Genomic DNA, 20855 nt, shown 5'->3' with positions numbered 1-20855 from the left:
CATAAAAACAGTTGGCACTGCTTTTAAATAGCAGAACAGAGATGCTGTCTTACAAAGGGGAGATCGATTAAAGCCAAAGAGGTGAAGCAACCACCGTTCACAGCTCCCTGCCCTGCCTCTTCTCGCTCACCAATGTCCCCAAGCCCACTGGAAGCGACAGGAGCTCCCCAAACAAACGTCCCTGAACGCTCATCATGCAGTGTATCAGCACTTAGTCTGGGTTCCCTCTGCATGGGCATCAGGCAGAGCCGTCCCGCACCACTGCTGCATCCCGCACTGCTGCTTCTTGCAGGGGACGGCACCTCTGGGAGCAGCCACAGGCACATTCCACCTTTGGGTGCTGGGGGGCCAAGGGACAAAGGGAAATGGCAAACAAACTTCCTTTCCCCTCTCTCCATTAAATCTCACGCTGAACACTTGATCCCAAAACATTCTGCAGGACAATATTCGAAGAGGATACAGAGAACAGATGTACAGGAATCAAGCTCTTCCAGCTCTGGTTTCTCCCTGAGCTTCTGAGCAGGGCCAGTTCCCCAGCTAGCACTGCCCCGCTGCAGCCACCTCACACTCCCCAGTTCCACACCCGGGCTGCTGCCACACAGCCAGCATAGTAGGAGACGGGTAAATGGGAATTTACAGTCTCCTTTCACTGCTGAGCAACAACTACACCTTGCTGCAATTATTTCAGAGCTGTACACAAGTTACCTGGGCACCCTTCTCTCTCACCCCCTTATAACACAGCTACGATACATCACAGGCACCCGCAGACAGCATGCAGCCCTCAGCACTGCTGCTGTACTTTGACTTAACAACACAGACAGCATCTACCTGGGACTAGCAGTCCACATTTGAAGAGCGGGAGCAGGTCCCTCTTCTTCATTCCTTTTTTTGGAAGCAACCACCACAGTGGTGCATTAGCACACAGATTCATTGGGACCTGTCACGGTTTAACCCTGGCTGGCCACCAAGCCCCACGCAGCCGCTTGCTCACTCCCCCCACAGTGGGATGGGGGAGAGAATCCGAAAGGTAAAAGTGAGAAAATCCGTGGGTTGAGATACAGACAGTTTAATAGATAAAGCAAAAGCTGTGCCTACAAGCAAAGCAAAACAAGGAATTCATTCACCACTTGCCATCGGCAGGCAGGTGCTTGGCCATCCCCAGGAAAGCAGGGCTCCGTCATGCGTAATGGTTATTCGGGAAGACAAACCCTATAACACCAAACATTCCCCCCTTTCCTTCTTCCCCCAGGTTATATACCCAGCGTAACAGTCAATGGTATGGAATATCCCTTTGGCTAGTTCAGGTCAGCTGTCCCAGCCATGTCCCCTCCCAGTTTCCCGTGTCCCTCCAGCCCTCTTGCTGGCAGGGCCCCAGAAACTGAAGAGTCCTTGGCCCAGTATAAACATCACCCAACAACAACCAAAACCATCAGTGTGTTAATCAACACTGCTCTCACACCAAAGCCCAAACACAGCACTGCAACAGCCACCAAGAAGAAAACCAACTCTGTCCCAGCCAGGACCAGGACAGGACCCCAGAAGCACTTCCCGAATTTCAATGGTGCCTGCTTAACAGACAAACCAGCAAACTTTACTTTCGAGATGAGCAAAGAGCACTTCTAGTGTATGGATATGCTTTGAGAGATGCAATAGGTAGACACAGCATCTTTCTGCTGAATTTTCTTCATCTAAATAAGTATCTACTCTTTCCACCATTCCAGAGCCAACACAGCTGTAAAAAAAGAGGCCAGAGCCCACCCCATACTTTGTAAGCGACCGACAAAAAATAAACCCCACAGCCTGATTAAGCAGCTCTCACGTGACAGGTTAAATACCAAGGAGTTAAGAGAAAACGCTGGCAATTTGAAGGGAGAATACGAACTACAGACCTTACTGAAGGAGGATCAATACAAAATATTGCCAGAATTTTTCCTTTTTCTCCCAGTAACTGCACTCATTGCCAGTATCCTTCACAAAAGGCTAAAAGCAGGATTCCCTGTTCAGTCTTTTTTTGGTTACCAGTTCCTCAGTACTTGTTAGGGATTTATGAAGGAATTTCTACCATGTCTTTACCAAACACTGGTGGACTCAGTTGCTTTCCTGTTAACAACAACACAGCCCTTTCTTTTTTCAGGCTGATTTCAATTTGGGGTTTTATTCTGCTCTAACCCAAATAGATTTGTGTTGCTGTAACAGAAAACAGGCTGTAAGCCACTGAAATAAAAATGGAAACAAAACTCTGCTGATTTCCAAGTAACCATAGATTTCCATCACCGCAGAACAGGGTAAAAATGGGACAGGAGTTGGGCTGATTTTAAAAATCTCAAAAAATACACCCCCTTATTTAACCCCCCCTGCTAAGAAAACTTACTTACAGAAAAGCAGCGAAGCCCAGAGCAACAGCATCCAAACCTCCAGTCCAGATATCAGCCCTGTTAGCCAGCCCAGAGGAGCTGCCCCAGGAGCCCATGCCGTACCCGGCGTGTAGCCAAGAGCTCCAGACAGGGCTTGCCCAGTGCAGCCCCGGCTGGTCCACCTGCAGAGCTGCAAACCAGCCCCAGCTGTTGGGAAATCTCAGCCCTGGCCCTTTAGCAGCAGAGGAAAAAGCCATAGTGAAGCTGCTCCTTAAACATATAGGCTTTTTTTTATGCATATATTTATGTAAAAAACAGGTCCTGGCTAAGCTGCTTTGGAGCTAGGGAGGGAGCCAAGCACTCAGGGGTCTCCTGTGGCATAAAAGTTCCTCCAAAGTTATTTTATCAGGGAAGAGCTAAATATTGGATAGTTTTCTGTTTTGATAACAAGGGGTGGGATGCTGTGCACAGGCACAAAAATAACCACACAGCCAATCTGTGCTCTTCCCCCCTTTGAAAAGACACAGGCTTTCTTCCTGATGCCTCGCCTCAACTCTCCAGCAAGATTTTTGTCTCTCAATGGCTGGTAAAGCTTGGAAACAACAAACAAGCTTCAGATGGTGCTAATGATCCATTCTGCTGACCATATTCTCAGTTAAATGCATTCATGTGGTTCATATCTGCAGTGAGATAATTATTCAGCCTATGTGGTAATACAATGCTGACTTTATTTTGTGGGTTGCGAAGAGGTGCCAAAGGCACACAACTGGTTCCAAAAGACGGGATTTGCTTGTTGTAAACATTTCTTAAAGTGTCTGTAAAAAAAAAAAAAAAGTCTTCCTTCTGTTTGAGCAAGCTTGGGTTTCTCATTTAAAGGAAAATAGAAAAGAAAAATGCTACTCACAGCACTGTATTTCTTACATCCTGGGAGTCTCAGTACTTATACCCCTCTGACGGAGAGCAGAACTTTTAATACCTACAAAAGAGGAAAAGCTATGTAAGTCAGAGGGAAGAAAAAAAAAAAAGGAGAAAATAGCAGCCATCCCTTCCACTATCTGACTGGTAATTTAGTTTTTTTCACCAGCACCCGGGAATGCTGACTGACAGGAATTGCAGCAATTCCCTTTTCCACTGACCACCACTGACAGAAGCAGAATTTGAATGATTTGGTCCTTCAGCCCCATTACAGTAACACAACAAACCTTGGGGGCCTCTTGGGGGGGGAAAAAAAAAATAATCCACATTTCTTAAGCCAGGCAGACAGTGGAGAGCACTCACACACTGATGTCCTAAGATACCGCGGCTGCGGTTCGGGCTGGAAATACCCACAGAACATCTGCTGCAGCTGACACGTACCATAACAAGCTCTGTTTGGCTACTGGGAACTTCAACAAAATGCCATCCAAATTGCCTTTCTCCTCCTTAAAGGGGCTCACCTGCTGCGTCCCAAAGCTAAAGTTGGCTTTCCTTAATTTTGCTTTTTTAGTTTTTTCCCCAAAAGAAATGGGAGAGGAAGGTTTAGCTTTAGCAGCTGCAACAACAGAACTGATATAAAGAATTTCCCCTTTGGCAGTGGCTGTATGCACACCTGAGAAACACCATGCCTGCAGGTCTGCAAAGAAGAGGTAAAGAAAAAATAAATAGTCATGGCACCACTCCTGAGTAAAAGAAATACACACAGCAAAACACCCTGCTAGTCTCTCCAAAGAAGAGGCAGAAGCTTGTCGATTGCTTCAGCAGCACCAAAAGCACAACCTGCATTTTCAGTTCAAGCTGAAGTATTTGAGTTTGAAACTTCAGGCTCTTGTGATCTGGCCAGAGGAAGGTCAGATGGCAAACCCAACAGAAATCACTCGGAATCTTTTGCTCCTTCCCAGCAGGTTAGGAAGAATTTTTTTTTTTTTTGGCTCTTTTCAAAGGAATACATGACTTGATTTCCTGAAAGAGCATCATGGCTACTGAAAGAGCTGGGAGGCCAGGAGCTCTTACACAACCAGAACCATTTTTTAAGAGCTTAGAATAGAAAACTGCATGTTTATTCATAGATAAAAGGGAAGTTGCTTCCTGCTTTGCTCCATCTCAGAGTAAGGCAAAAAAATGCCAGTTTCACTGAATTGTAGAAGAGAAATAAACATACAGGACAGCCACAGATTTTGTGCTACTTACACCTCCACCACTTTTGGACTCGGCAGGCCACCTTCTGCTGCCCTCCCTCCCTCTTCTGGGTCAAATCCTCCATTCACTTATAGCAGGCTGCAAGCCTGGGGCTGAGCTGTTTCTGCATTTAATGGGCTTAGTTCAGTTATCTTACACCAAAACCACTATCTGAAACCTTGCCTTTCCAGTGCTGTGTCCAACACACGCACAAGCGACCCTACATCTTGCCAACAGGACCAAAATCACCCCTATGAATAAAACACTTCTAAAGAACAACAGAATCGCCTATAGTGCAACCCAGCCTTGTCTTTCCCCTCTAACCTCTGCTTAGAAAGTTAATTAAAATAAATACATATGTATGGTGCTGTCACTTCTTAGGACTGTATAATGAGCCTCACATTTTTTGGTGCTTTTCCTAAAGACCCAGCTGGTGAAGTTTCTGTGAGGATCCCCGCTTTTGGAAACATAAAGCGGGAAGAAATCTCTAGGGTTATTAAATCCAGCCCCTTGCTGTTGTACTTGTATCGCACAATCCTCCTCAGAAAGTATGCAAAAAGTTTCTACTCCTTGTGGCTACGAGAATATGATTTGGGTTTAACATAACAGCTCACAAACGAGTTGGTAATATATGTATATACATAGATATACATACATATTTCAGATATTTTAAACAATGTTACAGTTCTGGGAGATCTGCTACTGCTTTTAAAAACCTGGAGTCAGGCAATAGTGAAATGAAGTCACAACCACGTTTCAGGCAGAAACGTCAAATCTTTTGCAACCGGTAGGTAATTACTAATGAAAAGAAAACTCTTGCCCAAGTTTGTTCATCCTGAGCATCCCTGTGTGAGCGGCTCTTGAGCAGCCTCCCACAGGGGCATGCTTACCCCAATCCAGCTCAAGGCAGGCAAAGCAGCTCTCCTTGGCATGAAAGCATCATTTCCCTGAAATGCATCACTACTCCGCTATCAGGCAAACTCAGACAGACCTCCCCACTCCACAGGAGGGCATTCACGCTGGCATCATCTCCTTACCTACATGAGCCACGCCATGGAAACACCCCTGCAGTCACGGACAAGAGCCAGGGAGATCCGTGTCTGCCAGCTCCTGTGCCGTGTCCCAGTGAGTACACGTACAAAACAGGTGATGGTGGTTTATGAGTTACCACACATTGCCTAGTTCACAGTGTGTGTGTGTGTGTGTACATACATACACATGTGTACATACATGTACGTACATACACATACGTACATACACGCAGCCCACAGAAGGCAGAGGGTAAACTTCAGCTACCCCAGCCATCCTTCATTCTCTGCACACCAAGCAGGAGACTCAGCCACCAGCTGCTTCATTATTCTAGATGCCTTCCAAAAAAAGTAACATCTCATGGCAAAACAAAACAAAGCAAACACAAATATTTTTAAATTACCCTTTTAAAGTATGTAACTTGATAAACACCAGCGCTCCGCGCTGCTCCTGCAACCCAAACACTACAGCACTAACCACCTGAAAATGGGATTAGTTTCCTTTGTCTGCCATGGAATTTCTCACAAAAAACAGATTGTCGAGATATCTTTAGTGAGCTGAAATGTAAATCTCGAGCTGCTGTTAGGGCAGGGAAGAGAAATAACAGTACTTTGTTGATGCCTTACAGAAAAGTTCCTTTGAGACTCTCTCAACCTACAGAAATGATCGATTTTGCAAAGGAACATTTTACAGAGAGAAGTGGAGTTGGGAGCCCTGAAAGCACTTGCTTTCTTTCCCCAGCTGTGTTTGAGATAAAGAAAAATAAAACCCCAAACTCCTCCCTATTTCTTTTCCTGAAAGATGCCAACTCGGTGGCTTAAACCCTGCGGTCAGCCGAAAGCATCACCATGGTCACACCAACCCTCTGCAGCCCCGCTAGGCTTTGGTACCCAACCTTGGCACTGCTGGCGACCCATCCCCACAGCCCGCCAGCCCCAATGCCCAAAATTTGGTGGCACAGGCAACAGGTCAGAGCAAACTTTCTTCATCAAGCTAACGAGCCCCAGGATGCTGCTGTCCTCTGCTGCTGGCTCAGCAGGGCAGGGGTACGATGAGGCTGAGGTGCAGGCTGGGGCACTGACAGCAACCCTCTGCCACGTCACATCTCAACGCTTTCTTAAAAAATACGCAAACAGTCATTAACCCCAAGGGCCCCAGCGTGGAGGGATGATCCCCTGCATCTCTGCTGAGTTTGTACAGCCTTGCTGCACCTCACTTCCATTCATTACGTCTAATTGATTAGGAACCAGAGCACCGAACCAAAATGAAAGAGAACGGGAAAGCATTGCTCAAAGTAGATTATATTTACTTCTCAACACATCCCCCAGCTGTGGATGTCAGCACAGAGAAAGGTGTATCACTTTCTTTCCTACCTCCTTAACCGTTCCTACCTTCCTTCAACAAATCAAAGTGTTTTCTTGAAGGGTGAGAAATCCCAGTCTCGTATACTATTTTAAATTGGCAGCAAGAGCTTTAAAGCAAGAAGAACGTTTGATCGCCTAAGAAAATTCAACCAGAGAGCAAGCGATGTCCTGCAGGGTTCTGGCCGACAGAAAGTTCATCATTAATTTATTTGGCTTTTAAAAGAATTAACTATTTCACATTATTCCTCTTAAACCTTGCATTTCAGACTGTCACCCTCTGGTTAGTTACCTATTTGCCCACAGTAATAAACATGTTGGAAAACAGTTGTCAGACACTCCTCTGCCAGAACCATGATTGATAACTGTTTTCCAACACAGCAGTTGCTACAGTAGCACTGTTGTAGGATGCTTCTGCTGCCCAACATATGTACAGCAATAACTTTTATTTTATTTTTAAACAACTGACCTGCAGACTGGTCATCTGCTAACTAATTTTCAACACCAGGGGATGTCCAGTCACAGATCATAAAATCATTTAGGTTGGAAAAGACCTTTAAGATCATCCGTTAACCTAGCACTGCCAAGTCCACCACTAAACCATGTCCCTAACCTCCAGGGATGGTGACTCAACCACCTCCCTGGGCAGCCTGTTCCAATGCTTGACAACCCTTTTGGTGAAGAATTTTTTCCTAATATCCAACCTAAATCTCCCCTGGTGCAACCTGAGGCTGTTTCATCCCATCACTTGTAACCTGGGAGAAGAGATCGACCCCCACCTGCCTACAGTCCCTCTCAGGTAGTAGGGAGCGATAAGGTCTGCTCTCCAGGCTAAACCACTTCAGTTCCCTCAGCCGCTCCTCATCAGACTTGTGCTCCAGACCCTTCCCCAGCTCCATTGCCTGTCTCTGGACATGCTCCATCACATCAGTGTCCCTCTTGAAGTGAGGGGCCCAACACTGAACACAGCATTCAAGGCGCAGCCTCACCAGTGCCCAGTGCAGGGGGACGGTCACTGCCCTGGTCCTGCTGGCCACACTGTTTCAGATACAAGCCAGGATGCCATTGGCCTCCTGGGCCACCTGGGCACACAGCTGGCTCATGTTCAGCCGGCTGTCAGCCAGCACCCCCAGGTCCTTTTCCACCAGGCAGTTTTCCAGTCACTTCCCCAAGCCTGTAGCGTTGCAGTCCCTGCATTCAGATCCACACAGGTGTCATCATACAAGTTTGCTGAAGAGACGTGGTATATGTTGTACACTGGGGACACAGCCAAGAATCACATTGTCCTTCCTCTCCCCCCACCCCACTCCCAAACGCCTAAGCTCACAACAGCAGTGCTACAGAGGAAAAAAAACAACACAGAGAAAGACAGAAATGAACCAAACAGTACATAAATGTGCTAACCCACATCAGTCCCCAGAGTCTAAACTCATGTGCCACTTTGGAAAGGATGGGGGGTCATCATTGGAGACTGCCTCTAAGAGGTACCATGCAGGCAGGTAGGGCAAGTGATGTGAGCAGCAGCCCAGCAGCACCGCTTCATGTGTGCACACTATTTAACCTGAACGGCAGCCATAAACATCGCTAGCTACTTGCACCACCTAGATCCGCTGTCAGTGACACAATTTAAAGCCTCCCAGTGCTGCTGCTAGGTTTGGCCCGGTCTCTCCAGTTTCAGCCTGATTTCCCCACCACACGACACAGCCCAGCAGCAGACACTCTTCTCCTGCTCTTAATTCATTCCCTCTTTTGTTTCCCTCAACCCCCAAGCCAAAACGGAGAAAAAAACCCAACCAAGCTTAAAAGGTAAAAAAAAAAAAAAAAAAAAAAAGACAAGACTGATCAAGGTCAGCCAGCAACTACATTTTGCTGTTATAAAAATAAATACAAGAGGAAGGGGTTTCCCTTTTCCAGCTGTTTACACCATTCCTGCTTTTGGCTGCAAGCACTGATGTGTTTGCAAATTCCTGCCAAACACAGCAGCCGTCAGTGCAAAAGTGGTACAAGAAATGAAATGAGCACAGGGTGTAAATATAAATCAAGAAATCACTTTGCTCCTTTCAAATAACTGTGGCTGTGCTTCATTCGCTCGTGAAGACCAGCACTGTTAGGTGTTGTTGAGTTTCTTATTTCCAGTAAGAGCATCCATGTGCCTGTATCTGGGAAGTTAACTGAGATGCACCTGGGTCAGCCGCCCCTACGTTCGTGCCAGGTGACTTATTTTCAGCTATTTTCAAGGAGCCACAAAGCGACCACAGGACAGGTTGCCTGGAGTCCACTGCATGTTGCTATATGGTCCTGCTCAGTGCTGAGCTTCAGCTGCTCTCCTTGCTGCAGACCCCCGGCGCAGCCCACCTGAGGCAAGCACCTCCCAGGGCACCCGCCTGCCTGCTGCACTTGCTCCAGTGCTGGCACTTCAGTACCCGCTGTGCTCCAGCAAATGCAGCCGCAAGTCTGCATACACCAAGCACTGAATAACAGCGTCCAACCCCAAGGACTGGAAAGGCTTGTGGAAATCCCCACAAAGCAGTTGCTTTTGTGGCCTTTTCTCCCCATCCTGGGGATAGCCAGTGCAGCCTGGGCACTGCGTCTGCTTATTCCATTAAGAATCAGTAACTTTGAGCCCATCCTTCCCCTCCAGCTAGACTTTCTTCTTTTTTTTTTTTTTTTTTTTTAAGGCTGTGAAGACAAAGGGATGGAATGAAACTTTCTCCTTACAGCTGGCCAGTCTTTCGGTCCCACAAATCTGTCCTATCAATTCATCACCTTCACTGCAGGGATGCCTGCATTGGAGGCTGATCTGTTATGCCTCCGGGTCCACAGCCCTGAGCAGCCTGGGATGGTTTTGGAAGCCAAAGCAATACAGGTTCAGACGCTGAATGTCTGATTCCCTCAGATCTAAGTGCTGTTGTGGAATCAAATTAAGATTTGGATCCTGCTTAAACTGGAATACATCTGTAGCAGCAGATGCTTTTTACAGCTTTCTATCTGATTCAGGATGGAGGGCATAATTACATTCCTGAGAGCAAATCCTGATACTATTTGGATACAACCTTGCCCCTCGCTCCAGCAGAAGCAGGTTTGAACCAAGGAAGACAAAATGCAATTCGCATCCTACTGTGAAGAGCTGTTCAGGAGAAATGCACTTTCACCCTTTAAAACTCAGACAAAACCAGATTTCATAAAAAATTTATCCTGTCCTTCCATATAACCAGCAACATGACATTAATTTCTTCCATCTCACAATGTATTTAATGAGGGGGAAAAAAAGGTACATGTGCACACCCCTTTCTCCAGTGTTCCTTGTTATTCTTCCAGAACAATTCTTCAAAGCTGCTGAGATCACTGTATGTTACCTCCTTTTTGAAGGATCAGATACCTTGCATCAAAAAGCATGCAGGAAAAGTTCTAGGGCATGAAACCAATTTTTGCGCACTTTTATCTGGGTCAGCTTTTCTATTGATTCTGCAAATACCATATCATTTTTTAAAAGCTAAGGTTTTTTAGTTTAAAAAGAAGAAAAAGAGAACATTCGAACTTAAGTCAAACATCCATCTGAGCCAAGAATTAGTTTTGTTGGGTGACTCCGAATCAAAAAGGCAGGATTTTTTTTTAAATAATAAAGTCTAATTAACAGTGAAAGAGCATCTGGATTGATTTCTAAATACCCTGCTTCTATTTTTATTAAATACTATTTAATGTCTTTGCCATTAGGTGTACAAAACTTAGCTGACAACGTCTAAGAAAGCTAACGTGAGACAAACACATTAAAAACACTCACACAGATGTTTTACCATTAATTCATCCCTCTCTTTCTCTGCCCCTCTGCCAAGTTTTCCTCCACAGTTATGAACTATTTGGCACAGCCTCCGGCTTTGCTTTATGCCATTTCGTCAACCCGATGTGTGTCTTGAGGTGCTCTGAAACAGAAATAATAAATAAGAACTGGCCTTGCGTGGCAAAAGGTCGGACCTTGTTTTAGGAGAAGATGACTTGTTGCAGACATCTTGAAGGTCTCATACCAACTTTATCTGTACACAGGTGGGAAATGGAGAAAGGACACTTCTAGGAGGATGCCTACCAACAGGTGACAGTCTGTAGTAGGAGTGACTCAGAAAATTCACTTGCAACTCCAGATGACAGCAGAAAAAATAAAAAAATAAAAAAGCAATTAACTTTTGGTGGAAGCAAAGAGGTAATGAACTGGCTCTCAAGTGCTTTTCCAGGATGGAGTGCTTTTACTTCTGAGAGATGCTTTTTGCGTATGTTGGTGGTGATGTGATGCTCAGAATAACACCACATTGCCCAAGAGCCTGATTAGCAAGTGTGCTTCTGCTGGGAGCCAGGCACTCGCTTTGGCCAGCCCTCATTTCACAGGGACTTGGGCACATGGTGAGCGGGGCCATTTGCATGTGCACTTCCAAGTCAGAGCTCAAGAGGGGTCTGACTAAGCCCAGCATCTCTTTCCTGGCTCTGGGACACCCATCTGGCACACTCAAGATCCAGAGAATCGTCAGGACAGATCGTTTTTTATATTCCATTTTCCCAGTCTGAAGATCTGGGATGGAAAGATGAGTAACTGTTTCCACCACACCAGTTGTGCAACACAAACAAAACCTGCAGCCTAGCAGATTTCTGATACGCAAATGATTAAACCCCAGCACTTTATTGCCAAGATTTTAGCCAAGTAAGCCTTGCCTTCATTAGGGACACCACGCCAGTCCTGCACTAGGCTGATGGATGCTGCCTCCAGCATCACACCTCTATAACCAAAGAGCCACAGACAAGTGAACTGCCCTCACCGCGGCAGGGACAGAGGTCCCCTCGGCCAAGGGTGACCCTCCTTCCAGCACCCCACCATGCTGTACTCCACCCACGGCTGAAGTGCAGTTCTTAATATACTTCTAATTGCAATAATTATTTCTCTACTACACCCTGGCTTCTCTCTTCCCCCATGCATTAACTGGTTGCTTGGAGCTTTCCAACCTTTCAAAGAAAATGCCTTGAAAAATAGACCGGGGAGGCTCATGTTAAATAGGGAAATGAAAAGGCATTGCTAGCTACCCCAAAAAACTAGGCCAGGCTTCTCCTGACCAAATCTCCAGGTATCTCTGAGGCAGTAACAGTTGGCACAATTCTTAAAATATGCACAGGCTGATTAAAGGCTAGCTTACAGCACTCGCTACACTTAAAGCATTAGCAGGGAATTTTAAGATCGAACAGACACAATGACTTTTGAAAGCGACCTTCTCCAAACCCAGGGCTGCCCACTGAACCCCCTCCCTGGCTGGCTCTCCCACCTCAAAGCACACCGAGAGGTGACCTTGGGAAAGCCAGAGGTACCAAACTCAGTAGCAACAGCGGTACCAACACCTTGGGCGTTGCTCCGAATTCAAACCTCGTGGATGCTTCAGCGCTGAAGTGGGTTGCAAACCCCAACTTGCCGGGGCTCCTGTGCCATACTGCTCCTTCCCCAGGGGCCGGGTGGTGGTGCCAGCCTGGCTGGGAGATGCGGCATGGATGGCAGCAAGGGACGTGGGAGCCTGAGCAGGGACAACCGGCCAATGCACCTCCCTGCTGCAGGAGGCAACTGCAGAGCAGATGTTAACAAAAACACATATCCCACCCTAACAGGACACTTTCCCTGGGGGAATGTTTTTCCCTCTGTGTGCCACATCCCAGGCCCTCTCCTTCAGCTGCTCCCCTCACACTGAAAAACCTTTGTTAGTGGAGAGGTTCCTTGTTACTCCTCCAGACTCCTCACTCCGGTTAGTGACCCTAAAAAGCAGCACTGAGTAACTAGCACGTACCTTCCCCTCCTCTCCCTCACACCAGGGAGAAACAAGGGCTCCTTTCCTTCAGTTGCCTTCCCCACCTTCCTATCAAGTATCAGAGCAGCCCCTCGCCATAAGGAATTTAATATGGGAAGTGTTTTCATACTCTTATTATGGATGAGACAAGAGCAAGACTGATAGTTTGGATTTATTTATGTTATTTCAGCTTAAATCAAGGCTGTGGCTTCACAAGACGGCCAATCTGGCTTTGTCATGCCCATGACTCGACGGAGACCACCATGTCGCAGCAGTACCAAGTGCTGCCTGGCTACGACCCCCCGGCTGACCCAGCTGCTGGGCAAACGGTGGCCCCAGCAGCACATCATCCCTGCAAGCATCAGGGGCTGCAACGCCCGTGGGAGCAGGATGGGCTCCAGCTCCCCTTTCCACCACGCCACTCTGTACTGTCACTCACTCCAATCATGTGTTTCACCCTCCTTACTAAGACCTCCTAATTTAAATATTTAAGCCCCTTTGCAACAAATGTAGATGCTTTTGTGCCTGTGCTTTTGCATGCAGACTTGAATAAAGAGGTTTTGGCTACCTGTCCCACAGTAGGTTGTAATACATGGGGCAATTTATCCTCTTCCACAGAGCTATCAGGCAAACAGGTCAATGTATGGTTATGCTGAAAGGGAATGGACTCTATCACACTGGATTCAGAAATGACAGTGGGCAAATATAATCAGAGGTCATTGGAGAAAGCGACTGGAAATGCTCAGATTTGTACAGAATCATACAACAGAGTTTGGGCTGGAAGGGACCTTTAAAGGTCATCTAGTCCAACCCCCAACATATATACAACCTCTGCTCAGTGAGGTATGCAGCAGCTTTGAAGTGTCTCATATAGAGTAAGCTAAATAAACACCTTTAAATAAAGCTCAGTAACCCTCCAAATGCAGGCAGGGTAGCTATGGCTCTCTTCTAGCCTGTCCTTCACGTATCTTCAAAGAGGTCTGTGAAACTGGTCATAACTTTGCCATCGATTCCTTTGCAACACTTTATGACAACTTCCCAGTAACTGGGAAGCAGTACAGCAACGTCAACCATAACATCCTCCGCTGTCCAACAGCAAAGCGCACAGCTTGGATTCCATTTGTATTCATCTGCTTGCATTTTCCAGATCAAATGTGTGGTCTAAGCGAAAGCCTCAGCCAGAGCCTCCACTGCCTTCATCCAAACTCCGCCATGAGCTCTCACACGTCCCAGTGAAACAGCCAGGGCTCCACTTGGGCCCTTGGGCCCCGAAATCCCTTTGATTTAGAGCTCTCTGCCCTACAAGGAGCTCTGTCATGCTCCGTTCAAAGATGAACAGTGCTCAGAAATTTTATTCTTGGTGGAAGCTGAATTTAAAACGTTTTTCTGCTGTCCTCAGTGGGGTTTCACATTTTGCACATGTGACAAAGCAGACATTGTCTCTAAGTAGCTAAAACCCTGATTGCACAAAACTACCCTAAATCTAGAGCATCCACAGACGAAATCTGACCTCTAGAAGCAAGACGCTCAAATCTGCTGCTAAAATAAAGGCAGAATTTGGTCCTGGAAGCTTAAGGTTGCCCCGCAGTTTGCAGCACAGCCTGACTAAAAATCTGTCAAGTTGCTAGTCCACACCTCAAATAGCCCTGTCAAGTTGTACCATCGGCAAGAAGCATGCGAGGCAGAGTTTTATTGTCAGGGAATGTAAACAGACAGCAGACAGTGCTGCTCATCTATCTCAGGTTGGTGCATATAATTTTAATTAAAGCATTTATGTAAATACAGATGCAAATTAGGTTCAGTATAGCATCTGGCAAATTACTATCAGAGCCCTGAGGCTACTGGCAAATTATCAGCATGAGCTTTCACGATGTGAAGGTACCAAATTCAGTCTTGGTCCAGGAGCTGAATATTTTATTTGGCTTAAACTGGCAGTAAACCACCACATCGGTACATACATGAGAAGTTAAATAGTCTTCCATTTGAAAAAAAGCTCTTAGGAGGTAAACCAACATCATTAAAATCTGTCCTTCAGAGAGCCTATGTCTAGCAAGAAAAAACCAAAACCCTTCTGCATTTCTGTAACACCTATCAAAGGAACTCAAAGTGCCTCTGAAATGTTAATTAACCCATACTCTCCCCAAGGGAGATCTATCTTAAAGATGGTTATATGGAGTCTGCATTTATCTCCCATTTGTCAAAAGCTCACAGGAGGGAAAGCCACAGAGATTGGATCTGGACCTAGGAGCCTTGAGCCCTTGCTCCTCCACATTCTCGTCACAAGACCTCCCTCCCCAGAGTTCACAAGAACCTGCTCACACCAAAGAGGTGCGAACCTCTTTAGCCTAGATATCGCTGCCTCAAAGTAGCGTTAACATCAAAACCTTGTTAAAACTGCGAAGGTGATTATATGACAAGAAAAATAAGGGAAAACAAATCACAAGGGGAGGAAAAAAACCACCCAACTTTTGAAAACTGAAGGAATCTTTATATCATGCTGAAAGGATCTTTGGAAAATGAAAAGCTATGACCAAGATAATGTTCACAGCAATATCAGCATCAACTTCTGCTGCTTATTCCTTCCCTCAAGGTGCACTTCCATCTTCAGGGTCTTGCAAGTGGAGATCAATTCCCCTTCTTTCAGAACCCTCCATTAAGATCAATGCTGGGAAAGAAGCAACAGCTCCTAAGGCTTAAGAGCACAACTTAATTTGATCAACAGCAATAACACTTAAGCACGTGCTTAACATTTTCCCTGCAATACCCTTGCAAATTTCCTAGGGTATGAATTTCCCACCGGCACTGAATGATGTGAAATCACATTCCCCATTTATTGAGAATGGATGCAGAAGTTGACTGGAAACAGTTGTTACTACTGGTGACAAAGAACAAGAGAAGGAAACACAGAGTCACACAGGTACATTCACAGTGTGACAAAATGTGCCACATACGTGACATCTAACTATGACAACGTTGTTTGGAAGACATGTGTAACCAGCATTTTCTAAGCATATGGTCATACACTGGCCCCTTCCTGTGCTCACAATTAAAAACAAAAGAGAGGGACAGGAGCTGAAGGAATCAAGCCACAGACTGGCCTGTCTGCATTCCTTCGCCCAGGTATCAGTTATAATGACTGCACGTTCATCTAAATGCTTTGCTTATTGACTTATTTGCCTTCAGCATTTTGCCTCTAAAAAAACCCCACCCAATCAACAGGTTAAAAAAAAAAAAAGTGTTGTTCCTGAACATTGGGACGCTGGTGTGATTTCCTACAGTAATGGTGAGCTCCCGGCTGCAGGGAGAACATGGTAGAGGAGGAACAGGGAATGGAGATGTTATTAAGGACATTACACACAGGTCCCATCACCTGTGACCCACTGGAAGAGGCTAAACAGAAGCGCTTCATGCCCTGGGAAGCCAGGCATCCCTGCTCTCCATGGTTATGAAGAGAACTGGCACACAGATACATACAGATACAAGAAACTTGCTGGAGAGCAGTAACATTTCAGGCTCAGCCCCTCCACAGCATGTTTCTGTCCTGAGTGGACCCTGCTCTACCAAAATAATTTTCAGGGTCCCCTTTGCAGGAAGAAAAAATGCCAAGAGGGGTGAGGGTGGGGTGGGGGGCACAGGTAAAAGACTGCTATGAAAGATGAGACACTTCCCGTTTTTATTTTGGAAGAAAACCAAGCTGAAATCAAAGCCTTGCCACATATTTGTTGCAAGTCAGAACCCATGTTCCTCATGGAGGCCAAGTTGGCCATCTTGATGGTTTCTTGTTGACAATCACATCTCAATAGACTTTTATCTGATTTGAGACTTAATTGGGCAACTCCAATAGACCAAACAATTGCACTAGTTTTGCCAAAGGCAATAAGTAACTTCAAACATACAAGCAAACAGATAAATAAGAGACTTGCAAGTCTGCTGTGGCCTTTGCCATCTGTGGCTCTCACCTGGCACATCCTTGGGGACCCGTTTGGAAATTGGTGTGTCCTGTACTGTACTGAGAAGCCGAGCTATTCAGGCAGCAAAGCACAACCCAGGGACACGAGTGCACTAGAGGAAAAGGAGAGGCAAGAGGGTCTGGTCCCAGCCAAGCTACAGGAGAGGAGGTTTTCATTCTCCACCTCACCCTGTGCAAACCATTTTCATTCCTCAGCACTTCTACACGTAATTCTTATTAACGAAACTTTTCTGTGTTGCAAATGCTGGGATGGAAAATATGCAAGCAGATACCAGATGCTTGTATTTTAAGAGGGATGAGATTAAACAAGCACCGATAAACCGCTCTCTTCTCTGCCTCTCCAACGAGGCTGGGGGTACACCTTGGGGTGTTCTTCTCAAGCAAAGAAATGTGCAACTCTAAAAGGCTGGGGAGGAAGAGAGGAGTAGCATTTCACCAAAGGACCTGCAGCAGAAGTGTAGCTACATCAGCTCTTGAGGGGAGCCAAGGATTAAAGCTTGGTGTGGAAAGACAGAGTAGGTGGTAAAAACCCAATGGAGTTACCCATCTTTTGACACCCAGGGGATGAAAATGTGCTAGGAAGAGGGAAGGGGGCTGCTCTGCCCAAGAGGTAAAGTTGTGCCTTGTTTCCTCTGTCTGTGTATTTTCCCACTTCTTATTTTTGGATCTTGCAACACTATCCAGCATTAGACGGCACATAGCTAGGATAACAGCCGCCGTGCCCCGCTCCGGAGTGTGGCAGGAACACCAGAACCACCCCGCAACGGACGATGACAGAGGACCCGTGACATTAAAATATGCCTTCCAACTCTGTTTTACTGAGGAGGATCTGAAAACACCCCTTTGAAAATGTACAGGAACGAAGACCCCCGAAGCACTCCAGCAGCAGATGAACACCCACATAACCCTGCCAAAACACTGCACGGCAGACAGGGCTATGGCAGCAAAGCCCCATCTCTAGGCAGGACTCCAGGAGCCCAGGACGAGTCCTCCGCAGGCTGGAGAAGGGGCAGCTTCCCCAGCACATGCATGCCACGCCTCGGGGCTGTGTCACGACAGTCACACCTCTCCATGCTTTTTGGCCAGTACAGCTTTGCCGGCAGAAGCCTGTAGTGCAGGCATGGCTTAACCCCGAGCTGTTTTCAGAAAAAGGTGAAATGCGAGCTGCCTTCCCCAGCACACATTACACCCGCCTCGTAATGCCGAATTCAGCCTCTGGGCCTCTCCACACAGAGCTGCTCCGTCTGCTGGAGGTGGGGACCATCGGACACTGTCAAGTAAGAGTCAAGGTGCTGATGCCATGAAAGAAATGGTTTTCTAAAAAGCGTTACAGGACAGTTTCCATTGATATGCAAAGTCCAGCTAAGCACTGGCTGGGGCTCCAGCATGTCACGTTAGTGCGGAAGGACCCAACTACACAAGCATGCTGGTCACAGGGTGAATTTGCGCTCCTTAAGCCAAGGCAAGCACGATGCACCAACAGCATCAGCGGCAAAAATGAGAAACTAGCACAGCTCAAAGGATGATTAAACTCTTCTGAAAAGGCCAAGTTTAGCAGTTCTTGCCGGACAGCTTCACCCCAGGACAGACTCAACCAGGAGACATTTTATTTGGCTGGCTGACCTGTTCCTCCATTTCTACCTATAGCTATAAGGCCAGTTTTGCCCATTCCTCCTTTTAATTTTAGGCTTAGATAACACTTTCCTGAGTCAGAATTTGCCATGAACTGAAGAGGCTGCCAGCTGGAACACCCACCAATCTAAACACACATGAGAATTTACGCTGACAATACCAAACCTGGGTATCCCCTGACCCCTGAGGACACAAGGCGAACACAGATATAGATAATGAACAGATGTTTTCTATGAAAAATGGAGACCCACAACTCCCAATGAACTGCTGGCACCCCACTGATCACTTAGATGCCAAGACATCACTTTAAAGGCTAGACTTTAGAAACCACGATTCATAACTGTGAGCAATCATTTGTATCTTGACATGACTACACTGGCAGAAAAGAAAAAAATTAATGAGCTGCAGCATCCTCCAAAGCATGGTCCAATCCTTAGTCCGCAAGTGTTGAAATCAGGAATCTGGCCAAGAGTGCGAACAGACATGCTTTTGAGAAATGTAACCCACAGCTGAGCAGCGTGCAGAAAACACATCTGGAATTTCTCTGCTGCCAGCAGCTCTTTTAGTTCCTGTTATGACACTAAGAACTGAAAGCTGGTGTTTCTACAGAGAACCCCTCCCTCTTCCAATTATTTCATAGGATACACCAAGTTTCTACTTACTGAAGGTGTTAATTATCACTGTATTTTCTCACATTATTAATACATGGCAGAGGTAAGACACAGCCCCCAGCACTTTGAATTACACTGGTCTTCCCTCTGCTCAGGAACAGAGATTTAGCAACATCCCTCACCTGTGATTCAATCCCATACTCAGAGAGGAGGAACAAGGTCTGTTTTGGGCAGACTCCCCCTAACTACAAAGGAACAAGCAAGGAAAGGGCTCCCAAAACTCAGGTGCAGCCTCATGCCCTTGCTGGGATGAGGGGGCAGACCTTCCATGAGAAAGAGAGCAGCTCTACAGATGGAGAGGTAACGGCACCACTGGTAACTAAACAAATGACGATGATCTGCTCTGCAGCCTCCACTGCAGCTGGCTCTGGAAGAGCTACACCAGCCAAGGGACAGGGACTTGATTCCTCCATCCACCCCTTCTCTAGCTTTTGGAGGAACTGCTTCAATCAAGACTGACAAGAGTCGCTCAAGATCTGGATGCTGTTCTTGCAGCAGCAGAGTCCCAGAAGTCTTCCCCAGAGACACGCTAGTTTTGAGGGCAAAAGCAGATGGCGCTCAGCATGCTGCTGGGATATTCCCGGAGATGACAATGAAGTCCCACCAGGGCCTGCCGCAATCATACAGGGTACAATACCATGTTCTAGCACTACGTTGTGGCAACCACCTGGCTACCTGAGCAGGCTCTTCACCTTGTCCTAGCAGTATGAAATTAAGCTGTTAATATAAACCCTTAAATGCTGCTTTGGTGAAGAACAGGACTTTGAAATTCTACCCTGCATCCACCGTAACTTTGCTCCATCAACTACAAGGAATGGCTCCAGGAGAGAAACCAAGCATCCCTTGTAATTTGATACGACGCGGGATAAAATATTCACACTCTTGTGAGAAATAATAATGAGAAAGTTGTACCAGGGAATGCTTCTGATACGGATCTATTTTGCTGCCTGGCTCCAGTCCAGCACTACCCGCGAGCCCTGAAGCTCAAACAGCATCAAAGACTGGCCATTCTTGATACACCCTGCATCTTCCAAGCACACAGAAGCCTTTCAGCTCTAAAGGCTAGCTGCATATGGAAAAGACGTTAAACTTTGTACAGACCGGTCCTGACTCCCGGAGTCGTACCTGTTATCTTTAAAGCATACTTCTCTACTTCACCAAAAAAAACCAAAACTCCCACATGTATTTACACTAGTGTTAGCTGTGCAGATGGCTGTGGGAAAGAAAAATAGATTTTAATCTGCTTGGAGCACCACCAGCCGAGCTACAGTAGCGATTTAGTGGACAGACTCTATTGCTAGTAAATATAAGTGACAGGAAGAACAGTTTTATCTCCAGAATATGGATGGAGGGGAGATAATAGCTTTCCTGCTGCTTCTTGGTACTGAAGGGAGCAAAAATAACTGGCACCTTCCCAGGGAAAGCACTACTCAGTGCTCCTCTCTGCGATCATGAGGGAGCTCAGTTTGGGATGGGATGGGAACAACCTGTAGCAGTGGCTTCAGATGAGGCTTGGTGTGTGTCACCCTCTTTCATACTAACTAAACTTTAATCAAAGTTTATCAAAAAGTAGCCTTACAGTTCTGGGCAAAATCACTTACATCTTCTGCTGGTTTCCCATTGCTTGGCTCCAGGCAAACTGTACAACTTTTGTGCCTCAGTTTCCCCAGCTGTTAAACAAGAGTAGTAAAACCTCCCCTGGAGGTAGCATTTATGCCTTGGTGCTCGTACAGCGTGATGGAAAGGAAAGCACTACAGGAACTACAGGTCATCAGCGAAGCAGCCAAGATGCTGCTAAGAAGGCAGAGCACCAGACACTAGACTAGGTAAGTCTGTTTACAAATCTGAGGTGTTACAGGGGGTTGCCTGGAGTA

General features: G+C 46.4%; 1 protein-coding gene across 3 annotated transcripts in view; it reads right to left on the bottom strand.

The window, feature by feature from the left end:
- ZHX2 (zinc fingers and homeoboxes 2) overlaps positions 1-20855 on the bottom strand; it is a 75192-nt gene that overhangs the window by 41042 nt on the left and 13295 nt on the right. The window contains exons 2-3 of one of the 3 annotated variants that reach the window (XM_040587225.1): positions 16668-16770; positions 3259-3330 (exon numbers count right to left, since the gene is read on the bottom strand). The gene's annotated coding sequence lies outside the window, so the exon portion shown is untranslated. Of the gene's footprint in view, positions 1-3258; positions 3331-10692; positions 10819-16667; positions 16771-20855 lie in introns of all 3 variants that reach the window. The other 2 variants (XM_040587226.1, XM_040587224.1) reach the window with 2 other exon arrangements.

This window comes from Falco naumanni, chromosome 3, assembly GCF_017639655.2.
Source record: "Falco naumanni isolate bFalNau1 chromosome 3, bFalNau1.pat, whole genome shotgun sequence".
Classification (NCBI taxonomy): Eukaryota; Metazoa; Chordata; class Aves; order Falconiformes; family Falconidae; genus Falco; species Falco naumanni.
Note: the sequence above shows the minus strand (reverse complement) of the source record. Positions and strands in the feature narration are given on the sequence as shown.